This window comes from Vitis riparia, chromosome 14, assembly GCF_004353265.1.
Source record: "Vitis riparia cultivar Riparia Gloire de Montpellier isolate 1030 chromosome 14, EGFV_Vit.rip_1.0, whole genome shotgun sequence".
NCBI lineage: Eukaryota > Viridiplantae > Streptophyta > Magnoliopsida > Vitales > Vitaceae > Vitis > Vitis riparia.
Window position 1 is genome coordinate 18,692,415 of NC_048444.1, and position 13,818 is coordinate 18,706,232.

Genomic DNA, 13,818 nt, shown 5'->3' on the forward strand with positions numbered 1-13,818 from the left:
GAGGATTTCTTAAGTCATATAGATTGATATATTTAACAAGATATAAGACTCGAGCAACTCAGCCACCTTTTGATCAACCCACTGAAATCGATTTCAATTAATGTAGATAACTTTAAAGTCGTAATGGATCTCGTAAACACCATGATCTTCCATCCGATGACCTTTCCTTGTGTCTAGGCATTGAGATGATGGAGATCTCAAGGGTGGAAGCTAGGGTTCTCTCTCTAGATTGTAGGAAGAACATGGCAAGATATGGAAACCGTAACCCCTAAAGAGATATTTATAGGCTTCCTATTGGGCTTAAGTGACTTAAGCCCATCATGGGTTTGGGTCACTTAATTTAGCCCAAAAAGGTTGCTAACTGATTAAGTAACCATACAATAGATCTAAGGCTTAAAAAGCATACCTTTGATGTAAATGTTGTTAGGAACCCCAGATAACTCTATTTCCATGCCCTGGATCATGTAGGGTGCATACAAATCTATCATAAGCCTTCTAAATCTATCATAGTGAATAAACAGGCATTCAAAAACAATATGGATACCGCATAAATCATAGATCTAGAGAATAAAGCCACATACTAATCAGATGCTCCTACAATAGGTAATCTTAAGGTAACTCCTCTTGAATGCTATTCTCTATTGGTACTTTTATTGAAGAGTCAACTTAATTAACTCTTAAGAACCAAACTTGTTATCCTTCTAAAGAGAAAAAAAAACCACCCTCTTGTTATGGTTTTGCAAGTTGTACTATAAATTATCCCATCTCTCATCATATGCCTTCACATTGTTTATCTCTTTCATGTAAAATATTTGCAAAACAATTTTCATCTATGTCTATTCCTAATAAGTTACAGGAAGCTCTTGAAAACCCTAAGTGAAAAGTTGTCATGATTGAAGAAATGAAAGCATTACAAAAAATTGATACATAGAAACTAGTTAAGCTAGCAAAAGGAAAGAAGACAATTGGTTGTAAGTAGGTATACAAGGCAAATAGTTTTATGAAGAGGTTTGAAGCAAGATTGGTGACCAAAGGTTACATACAAAAGTATGGGGTAAATTATCATGAAACTTTTGCATCAGTGGCAAAAACAAATACCATCCAGGTCCTCTTATCCTTGGTTGTAAACCTAGACATGCCATTTCAACAATTTGATGTAAAAAATGCATTTCTTTATTGAAATCTACAAGAAGAAGTATTCATGGACTTTTTCCTAGCTTTGCTAATGTAATAAAAGGGGGTAAGATATGTAGATTAAAGAAGTATGGACCCAGGTAATCACCTAGAGCTTGGTTTAGTGGATTTACTTAGGCTATGAAGAAGTATGGATACCATCAAAATTTGTCTAATCATACTCTTTCACTCAAACATTCACTCAAAGGGAAATTACCGCCTTGACCATGTATGTGGATGATATTTTGGTGACAAGTAATGATAGTGAGAAGCTGAGTAAACTAAAGACATATTTGGCAGTAGAATTTGAGATCAAAGATCTTGGTGCTCTACGATATTTTCTTTGTATTGAAGTTGCAAGGTTAAAGTAAGGGATTCTTGTTTCTTGAAAGAGATATATTATGGACTTGATGAAACTAGAATGTTGGCTTGTGAGCCTATTGATACTCCTATTAGACAAAACCATAGATTAGGTGAAGGTCCAAATGATACACCAGTAGACAAAAAGAGATATCGGAGATTAGTTGGGAAGCTAATATACGTGGCTCATACTCACCTTGACATAGCCTTTGTGGTGAGTATGGTAAATCAATTCATGCATGCTCCTTGCAAAGCAAAATTTTTGGTTCTACAAAGGATTCTCAAGTATTTAAAATTTGCTCTTAGGACAGGTTTTTATTTTTTCTAAACATGGCCATTTAAAGTAGAAGGATATATCAATGCTAATTGGGTAGATTATGTAATAGATAAAAGATCAACTTCAAGGTATTAAATGTTTGTGGGAGGGAATTCAATCACATGGCATAGCAAGAAACAATCTATTGTGGCTAGATCAAGCACTAAAGCCAAATTTAGAAATATGGCTCATGATATATGTTAGATGTTATGGTTGAAGGCCTTAGTAAAGGAGTTGGGGTTTAGTTCTAGGGATCCAATGGAGCTTTACCGTGATAACAAAGCTGCTATTAGCATTACCCACTATCTAGTTGAACATAATCTTACAAAACATATTAAAGTAGATAAATACTTTATCAAGGAGAAGTTGACTAGAGGATTAGCACTCATTTTCTAAAGACAGAGAATGAGCTTGTAGATATTTTAACAAAGGTGTCAAACGAGACTTTTAGATAAATACTTGACAAATTGGGCATTTGAGACATCTACACTCCTACTTAAGGGGAAGTGTTGACAAGTGTTGATTGTATATTTAAAGATTTCCATCGTTTCACTTTCTATTTTAGCTTTCATATTTGATCCTAGTTTACCTTTTATTTTAGGAATTGACTATTTTAATTTCTATAAGCAAGAAGCAGATTTGTAGTTATCATATTTAGCTTCTTAATTTTAAGGATTTGATTATTATTATTATTATTATTTCTACAAGTTAGGAATAGATTTTGGGGATTTGTTTATATTCTTCCTTGTATAGTTTTTCTCTTTTCTTATATATATTGTAGAAGCTGTGAAGTAACTTATACAGAGAATTTTCTCTCTAAATTAGCAATTGGATTCTACAAAATGATTAAGTATCTCTCACTCAGCCCTTTATGCATAGAATAGTAGGGCATATCAGTAACAACTGAGTGGTGTTTTAGAACACCCCTAATACCATCTTCATTGCTTGGACAGACTATAGAGATGTAGAATAATTTGGAATTACCTACCAAATTCCACATCAGCTATTGCTATTTGTAATTGGATTTTTTACAGTTGGGCATAGCATGATCTAGTAAAAACAAAAGTGGGAACCCAGTCCAAGTTGCAGTTGTACTAGAAGAAGTTATCTAAAGAGCATCCACAACCTCCACTTGGTCACTGCAACCTCAAACAAAAAAATGGTATATTTCCGTTTCTGTCAAGCAATCCCAAGAAGCTTCTTTTAATATCAGCAGGTCACAAGACACCTTAAACAATAGTCAATCATCTACAAGCCTAATTCCACCATTCCCTCTTTAAAACCTGAAAACTAGAGCCCTACCTCACCATTATTCATTATTAGGCAACAACTTGAATATTTCTCTAAATCAATGCCCACCAAAGATTCCCCAAAACTGGAATAGATATGTGCCACAATGACTATTCACTAGGAATGAGGAAATTTTAGAGAAGATTTTATTAAAATAAATAAATAAATAAATTATGTTGCCTGAAACCAATAGAAGTTCTAATGAAATTCACTCTAAAAATGATGGAATTTGGAGGGGAGGAGGAGTGATCATTTTAAGACTTAAAATTAGAAAATTGTGTAGTATCTAAAATGTTCCATGTGCAAATTTCAAACCATTTTACCCTAAACAAAGTGTTAAAAAGAAATATTACGAGATGGTAAAGTAAAGGATTTTAAGAGCCAAATTGACCTTTCTAGGTTTACATGGTCAAGCTGTTGTAGAGAATGACATCCTGGATAGACACTTGTTAGGTTGGGCAAAGATTCTAGTGAAAGGTGGGTTAATTGAGGAAATACGATATTGCCTATAGCCATCACTTCTACACCTCCAAGTGGCACAGGATCTGAGGCCATAGAAGGAGGGAAAAGGTTTCTCAAGTTGCCACAGTTGTCCACATTTGGCCATTTTAGGTTTTGGAAGCACAAATTGTCTCTAGGGTCCTTGTTGCATATATGCCTCAGCTTAGGAAGACCAATTAAGCTTAATTTTGTCAACTTAGAGAGCAGCCGAACATGTTCATTATTAACATCTAGACCTTCAAGATCAAATACTTCTTCTAGTATATCACAGTTTTTTAAAATTACCACTTCCAAATTTTGTAAGTTGCGTAGCAAATAGGATGGCAAGACTTTTAATAGTGATGCACAATTCTCGACATGTAGTGAGTGAAGGTTGCCGAAGGACTCAGATGGAATTTGACCATGCCATATCTCTACAACATGGAAATTTGACCATGCCATATATTGCAGTAATTGCATATATCAAACTTGCAAGGACAAGAAACAGAACTGCAATAAATATGTTTAGTCAATAATCATAATTTAACATGTATTAATGATAATTGAGATCTCAATGGAATTAGTGTCTTGTCATGCATTTATATAATTGCTAAAATGTTGAATATAAGGTATGAATGTATGATTTCTCATAATTTTAGGCATTTGCATTTTTTAATTAAAAAAAATATTGACAGCTAAATTTTATAAAATATAATTAATTTCCATGGATCATAGTATGAAAGAATAGCATTATTATATGTTAGGTCTAACATAGTTAATGTTAAGTTGGAGTTGGGTCAGGATGTCCAACATACATTGCCTTCATGTTATAGTTAGCCCTGAATGGGTTGTTGATAAACCAGAATAAATTGGCAAGAGAATTTTACACCAAGCCTCTCCATAACTAGTGGTATGTGGATAAATCACCAACAAAAACCTCACAGGCTCTGTGAAGATTGCAACAGTTTTCTCATTAAACATCTATGAAAAAAGATTGAATTGAGCTAGAACTAAGCAACTTTTTATAAGTGGACAATGGAAATAAAAAATAAGTTGAGATTATTTTCTGCATCTTTCCCTATAATCATTTCGAATGCCATTTGTTATGGTAAGCAAATTGCTATTTGAGCTAAAGACTAAGCAAACCAGAGGTTTGTATCCATAACATATGCACCATATTGTCCTACTGCCCCTCATGTATAATGCATGAAGCATAAGATATTAACAATGAATGATCATATAAAGGAGAAACATACAAACATTATTGAAGTTTGTTTTATGAAGGTACAACTCTTTGATGAAGAGCTTCAAAGACTGAAATAATAGTATTATCTTCTGTATTTTATAAAATACCTATTAGGCAAGCATTATTTCCTTGCCTTTCATTAAAAGATTGAAATTTAGTACAATAGACAATCATTCGTATCAAAGGTGAATATCTTTGCTGGTAAAGGGTTGTAAGAATGAGGGTTATAGATTATAGCACTTAGGACTTGAAGTGGAAAGGGGGCTTGTTGACCCAATTGCTTGACTAGCACATCTTGAGAATTTCTGGTTGAAATAACATTACCTAAATTGACAAGGGAAAATAAGATGCCATACAAAGGACTATTAAGCATAAAATACCTGTTTGCTGGAAAGCAGTATGTGAGTACCAGGTTCACCCTCCAAACAAATTCCTTTAGACTTTACTTGAGTTGACCTCAATTCTTTGATGCTTACATAAATGGAAAGCAGTGCCTTCACTTCTGAACAGAAGTTTAGTAGCCTTGGTAGATGTTGTAATGTCAAGGATGGTAATTGAGGGAACAAAATTGTATCAGCTACATCATTCCCATCTTTTAATTCTTTGCTATATTGTTTAACCATCTCATCCATAACCCTGCATCTTTATTTCTATTTCTTGGAGTTGTGGAAGGCTTCGAGCCAAAAATATTGAAAAGAGACATTTAATTCCATCACAATCATCAACTTTTACAATTCTTAAGTCCAAATGACCCTGTTGGAAGTTGTCCATGGCACACTTCATACAAGTTAATCAGCTTTGTGAGATACAATGACTCCAAGGTAGGGAAGACAGGATTTCCTAGAACTTGTTACACTGAATGCATGATGTATTGAATTTCTAGACTGCTTTCAACATGAAAATGCTTTAATGCTGGAAAACATTCCCTATCTACTTCGGAAATAACATGATTACCACCACTAAGTTCACACAAGTATAGATCTTTTGCTCTTTTCAACAATTTACTACTACCATCCATCGAATGGAGGCTTGTGTTGAGCTTATTAAGCTTTAGTGATTATGTGGTTTCACAATTTTCACACCAACTTCAGACATCACCGATAAGTATTTTAAATCTTATCAAGTTCTCAAAGAGTATGCCTTTTGGCAGTAACTCGGCATCTGGTACTTCCATATCTAAAGTGCCTAAGTGAGACAAATATTTAAGCTCAGCAAGGCTAGCATTAGTTTTTTTATCATTGGATCCTTCAACCTTCCATCCTGTAAAGTTATTTTCCATTCTCAAATACTCTAACTAAGACAAGCTTGATATGATATTTGATGGAATTACTTGAAGTTTAGAACAATTACTCAAATCCAACAACCTTAGATGGATTAGTTGCACTATTTCTTTGGGCAACTGTTCAATATAGAACCTATAAGGCTAAGAGATTCTAATTTCTTCAGCTCTAAAATTATAGCTATATCTCCTCATATGCACTAATCTAAACTCAGTGTTCGAAGATTTGCAAGACAGGGAATTGATGAAGAGAGTGATGTAAAATGCATATTAGTGAGATCTAAAACTTTGAGCTTTTTCATCCCTTCAAAAATTGTATTTGGGATTTTCAGAATGGGATCACTGATGTGATATAACACAAAAGGTTCAAGTTCTGGACATACCAATCCTTTAGGAAGTTTGCGGATATCATTGTAGGCCAAAGAGATCTTGCTGCAGCTTTGGAGTTCATCCAGCTTTGGCCATTCTTCCAATCCAACACCTTCTCTCAATGAAAACACATGATCCTTGGATGCAATTGCTAAGGCAACATCACGAACAACACCATGCATTCTCACAAACGCATTGTCACCGATTTCTAGTAACAAATTTGAGGCTTTGAGGTTGTCAACCAATGTCTCAACTCTGTTTCTTATTTCTTCCAATGTATCAGTTCCTTGAAACAATCGTAGAGCCATAACATATTTCAACAAGTCATCTATAAAAATATCATTATCCATTAAACCACAAAGCAAGAACAATGACTTAGCTTCATCACCATGTAAATGCCTGTAGCTCAACTCCAGACTTGAGTACACCATCGCATCCATTCCTCTTATGTTTGTTGGCATAGACCTTTTTAACTGTTGTAAAGCATACTGCCATATAGACACACTCTTATTTTTCAGAGCCTTTGCAATTGTTACAAGTGCAATTGGCAAACCTGCACAGTCCTTTGCCACATTGATTATTATAGCTTGCAAATCCTGTTTGTCAATGGAATCACCCACTATCTTCTTCAATAAAACTAATGCTTCTTTTTCTAGTAAATGTAAAACAGGTATATCCTTCTGGGTACCCATCTCATTAGACAATACATGTTTATTTATAGAAGTCAACACAATTTTACACCCCTTATGGTCATCTCCAAAAGGAATTCCCAAAATTATTAGGATCTTCTTCTCTTTTTTTATATCCTCATTTAATCGAGCTGCTCTTCCCCATTCACTCTCTTCAAATTTCAAACCTAGCATGTCTGCCAGTTGTCCTTGAATTTTCCTCAAATCTGGATTTTGGAATACAGATGCCATAACCACTTCATCAAATAGCTTCTATTCCTTGGCATGCTTAGCCACTTGTTCCACTAGTGTTGTCTTCCCAACACCACTCATCCCCCAAACCCCTATCATGTTGTCATCACCATCCCTTAAGGCCTCCATAATTTGGTTCAAAGTTTACATTCTTAATTCTAAAGCTTCGTACCCTTTGAGAGTTGCAGAGTCTATCCCTGGCAGAGGAGCACGATACGACAGCCTCTCAAATTTCCTAGCTCCTTGAATTTCAACAACCTCCCTTGCCTTCTTCTTTGCTGCCCTGTTTAACTTATACTGCAACTTCAAATTAGGACACAACCCCATGAAACAACTCTTGTTTGCCTTCTTCCCATCTTCAAGAAACTTCCCAGCCTCTTCCATGAACCCATTTGCGCCTATAAGCCACTTGTCAACATCAACTTCAATTTCATCCCCGTTCCTTATAGCTTCATCCACAGAATGTTGTAGCCCAGCCCTGACATCCCCCAGCTTCTCAATTTGGTGGACGAGATTATCAATGTTGCTACGGTAGTTGAATAGATACCCAAAAGGACGTCCAATTGGAGCAACCAGATATTCAACAACTTTTGTTGCAATCGCAATAGCTATTTCTGCCATTTCCAATTTGGGTTTTTTTTTTTTTTTTGGTGGGGATAATAAATGCAAACCAAAAGCAGAGACTAAAAAAACAAAAGAAAACAACAACAACAGTAGCAGTAGCAGCAACAGCTACAGACAAAGAAGAGAGTGGTAGCCAATGGATTGAAGGTGAGAAATGAAAACAAGGAAATGAAATATTGTAGGAAGTAGATGAGGATAGAATACAGAGAGACTCACCAACAAAACGAAAATGCAAATCACAATCTCACTTGGGTTAGTAAAGAAAAAAAGAAGGAAAGATGAGCCAACGATGAAAACCAATTTTCTAAGCTAATCCGGTATTTTAATACATGACTTTGTTGGTGGCTTGTCGTCAAATGAGACAAAGGAAACACAGAGGAAGCCGGAGTTCAGACTGATAATGGGCTTACGAGACTTGATTTGGTTCAGCACAGTACAGATAGACTTCACAACCATTCCCACCCCAAGGGCTTTATTTTATCAAATAAACATTGATTTTTCATTCCTCGGCTTTTTCGTTCTTCTCTTGCTCTTTAGGCCATTTCGGATTGTTGTTATAGCAGTTTGAATCACCGTTAAAATAAAAGTATCATCTTGATACCAATAAGATGTGTTTTGTAAGAGTTGATTGTGATTTTAGGAATCACTTCAAAATTTTGTTTTTTAAATATGAAATACTTCTTAAAATTATTATCAAATCCGTTCTAAACTTGACGAGAAACAAAATCCCTTGACAAGTGAATATGAGGAGCTTGTATTAAAGAAAATTTATTAATTTTAATTATGAAATTATTTAAAAAATTGAAAATATTTATTGTACATTTAGATATTTTTATCAAGGATACATATTCAAATGTAAAATTATTTAATTAGAATATTTATTTTTAAATAATCAAAATTTAGCAATTATTTTTAATATAAGAGTGAAAATGATAATTTTTTTGTGAGTTCCTTTTCGAGCTCTAATGGGGAAACCGATTTATGCACATTAAGATCGTATTTGGTATATGGGAATGAAGAATGGAAATGGATATTTCCATTTTGTTTTCATTCATATATCTCTTTAAATAGAAATAAATTTGGTGATTTTAATTTTTTGTATTTAAATGCATTGAAGAATATAATATTAGAATGACTATTTGTTTCAATTTTAATGTTAACAATAATGGAAATGAGAATACAAAATAAATTGACAATAATATACATACATATGATTTAAAATATTTTTTATTTTCATTTCTAAAAAAATTCTCAAATTACACATATTTTAAAATTATTTTTTATTTTCATTTTATAAAAACATCTTTTGAGAGTTTTCTTTTCTTTTCTTTTTTGCTAAATGATAAAATCTTATTTGAGGATGTAATTTAAAAACAACGTTCTATTATTAAAAACAACAAATTAATTTTAAAATTTATAACACAGTTTGGTTATTATCTTTTAGTAATAATTTTTAAAAATAAAATGAAATAGAAAAAAAGTTAGAAAACAAGTAAAAGTTATTTTTATTAATTTAAAAGAAATATACAAAGAAATAAGAAAAATAAATAAAAACAACAAAATTAGAAAGAGTAAAACATGATGTCTTTGGTTTTTTTTTTTTTTTTCATCCTCTCTATCACCCTATATCAAAAAAAAAAAAAAATCTTAAAATACGTATCTTCTTTTAAATTATATCCGTTTTTATGAATTTTCTTTTAATTTCTCTAAAAAAATTTATGAAACAAATAAGCTCCAAATTAATCAACTCTTAATGCAAAAAATATTCATTTTTAAAAACAATTAGTTACTCAAAAACTAATTGAATTAGTATTAGAAAGTCAGAAAACTCAAAATTAATTAAATTAACACTAAAATTTCACAAACCCAAATTCATTTTGAATGATTTTACTAATTTTTTCTTTATACATAATTATAATTTTGTAATTTTTTTTATTAACTAAATATATTCCAAATTAAGTAAAACAAACATTGGATTTTATGGGGACTCTATTTTGCATCCAATAACATATTGGGATTGCATGTTTAAATTACATGAAAACTTATGCTAGACATCATTATGGAAACGAATGAACTTGAGTCCATTGTTGCTTTTGATGAAAAGGTACAGATCTTCTAAGGCTGTAGAGGGCACCACCTTTCTCTGTACTCTTTTTAACGATGGGAAGGGGAAGAGAACGGGTTCTGTTCTTATTCAAAAAATGTGATATCAAGAATAGACACTTAGCCTTATATTTATACCCTCTATGCCTTAAGGACCATATTCTTTGGACTATTGGGCCTTACGAGTCTTAAGCCCGTTATCTAAGACCCGTTATGGCTCTGGGCTCTACACATGAGGTGGCCCATACTCTAGATTAAATAGAAATCATATATATATATATATATATATGGATAGCTAAATCCTGAACAATGGTTAATATGATGTGGCTCCACATTTATTCTAACAATCTCCCACTTGGACCACATATATTAGCCAACAATGTTCATGATAATACTTCATTGAGCTCATCTTTGCTATCCTATTCAAATATCCTTAAACAATCTGGTCTACTAATTGTGCTTACATAGGATCAAAGCGGCCTTTGTTAATCATAATTATAACTAGACCCATCAATGATCACAACATTAACAAAATTAGCAACATGGATCAAGTATGGATGTGTAGCATGGAAATTACATAGAATGTGATCTTTAATATGTCTATTTCCAATTGGTCCTACTTTATGACTAAAAATAGTCACATTCTACTTTCAACACTTGATGCTAAACTGTTTTTGAAAGTCATCATTTCAATTCAGAGTATTCAAATACAATAGTCTTTTAAAATCAAGGTTTGTACAAATAACACAAACATAATATCACATCAAGAAAACAAACACAAAATCTAAATACAAACTCCCACTATACTAGCACATCATCAATGTGTACAACACCCATATGTGTGACATGCTCATGATATACTTTGGGTGGCAAACCCTAAGTAAGCGGATCCACAATCATGGAGTTTGTGCTTATGTGTTCAATTGATACTTGAAGACTCTAAACTCTTTCTTTTACAACCAATAACTTGATGTCAATGTGTTTGGACTTTGACGAACTTTAGTTGTTCTTAGAATATAATTCTGCGGCCTTATTATCACAATTGATTCTCAATGGTTTCTCAATCCCATCAACAATCCACAATTGAGTGATAAAATTCCGCAGCCATATCCCATGGTTTGATGTCTCGTAGCAGGCTATGAATTCTACCTCCATGGTGGAAGAAGCAATAAGTGTTTGTTTAACACTTTTCCATGAAACTACTCCTCCAGCCAACATGAAGATGTAGCCTGAAGTGGATCTCCTATTGTCAAGACATCCTGTGAAATCGGAGTTCGAATATCCCACGATCTCTAAATGACTGGATCTACGATATGTGAGCATATAATCTTTAGTTCTTTGTAAATACCGCATAACCAGTTTTACCTTTTTCCAATGATCCATACCTAGGTTACTCAAATATCTGCCTAACATTCCAACAATGTACACAATATCCGAACGCGTACAAACTTGTGCATACATGAGACTTCCTACTACCAAGGCATAGGGAAACCTTTCCATATCCTTCTTCTCAAGTTCATTTTTCGAACATTGGTGCAAACTAAATTTATCGCCTTTTGCCACAGGCGTGTCTCTTGGTGCACAATTGCTCATGCCAAATCTACTCAACACCTTATCGATATAGGCCTTTTGTGATATCCCAAGTATACCTTTTGAACGATCCCTATAGATCTGTATACCCAGCACAAAAGATGCATTACCAAGATCCTTCATGTCAAATTTACTAGATAGAAATCACTTGGTTTCATGCAAGAGTTCCACATCACTATTTGCAAGTAGAATATCATCAACATATAGCACCAAGATAATGAATTTGCTCCCACTGAACTTGAGGTATATGCATTGATCAACGGTGTTCTTCTTAAAACCAAATGAAGTAATCACCTGATAAAACTTTTGGTACCATTGTCGGGATGCTTGCTTTAAACCGTATATGGACCCTTTTAATTTGCATACAAGTTGCTTTGAATCATTAGACTCAAAGTTCTCTGGTTGCACCATGTATATTGTCTCATCAATGTTACCATTAAGAAACGCATTTTTAACATCCTTTTGATGCAGCTCTAAATCATAATGAGCTACAAGTGCCATGATGATTCTAAAAGAGTCATTTGATGAAACTGGTAAAAAGGTCTCCTTATAATCAATGCCTTTCTTTTGAGTGAAACCTTTTGCGAATAGGAGTGCCTTATACCTAACAATTTACCTTTTGAATCCCACTTGGTATTAAAAATCCATTTACAACCAATCGGTTTTACATCTTTAGGCAACTCTACTAGGTCCCAAACACCATTGTCTATCATTGATTTCATCTCATCCTTCATGGCTTCTATCCTCTTTTCAGAGTTAAAACTTTGTTTGACTTGACTAACTGAAATTGGATCGTCTTCCAAACCCATGTCAAACTCATGTTCTTGGAGATATACAATATAATCATCTGAAATTGTACTTCTCATTTAGTGGATCTCCTCAGTGGCACTTGTACTTGAGGTTGTTGAGTTACCTCTTCATGAACTTGAACTGGTTCTATAACTTGAGTAGGAGGAATGTTAGGTGTGTCTTCAATTTCTGTTATTGACTATACATTCTGAATAGTGTCATCAAACATAATATGACCATGTCCAGTTGTAATAATAGGAATACTAACAGATTCCTCTTCAAATACCATATTTCTTAATGGTTCTCTCCCACTTAACTCAACATCCTCAATAAATTTAGCATTGCCCGTTTCAAAGAAGGATCTAATTGAGGGGTCATAAAACTTGAAACCTCTCGACCTTTCAGAATACCCTACAAAGTAGCAACTTACTGTTCTGGAGTCCAATTTCTTTTTATTTGGCTTGTAAGACATAGCTTCAACTGGACAACCCCAGACATGCAAGTGCCAAATACTAGGTTTCTTGCTAGGCCATAACTCATATGGGGTTTTGGCTACTACCTTACTTGGGGCTCTATTCAAAATGTAAACTGCAATTTTGACAACTTCACCCCAAAGTGATTCTGGTAAGGTGGAATGACTGATCATACTTCTCACCATATCCTTAAGAGTACGGTTTCGCCTCTCTACTACACCATTTTGGCTTGGAGTCCCTGACATGGTGTATTGAGGAACGATATCACACTCCATCAAATATTTGGCGAATGGCCCTAGACGTTGTTCACTGGATCCGTCATATCTACCATAATATTCACTTCCACGGTCAGATCTGACGGTCTTTATTTTCTTGCTTAGTTAGTTCTCAACTTCAGCTTTAAAATTCTTGAACACATCCAATGACTGAGACTTTTCATGAATCAAATAAAGATAGCCATAGCGTGAGTAATTGTCAATGAAAGTGATAAAATATTGTTGTCCATTCCAAGAAGGAGTAGGAAATGGACCACAAATGTACGTATGTATCAATTCCAAGATGTCACTGCACCTATTGGCATCATTTTTCCTTATATTTGTTTGTTTACCCTTAATGCACTCTATACAGACTTGAAAGTCTAAGAAATCAAGTGGATCAAGAATTCCTTTTGACACAAGCCTTTGAATTCGTTGATTTGAAATATGACCTAAACGTTTGTGCCATAACATTGATGAATTCTTATTTATTAATTTTCGCTTAATGCCATAGTTACTTGAATGAAAGGTTACATTTCAATTAGAGGCCTT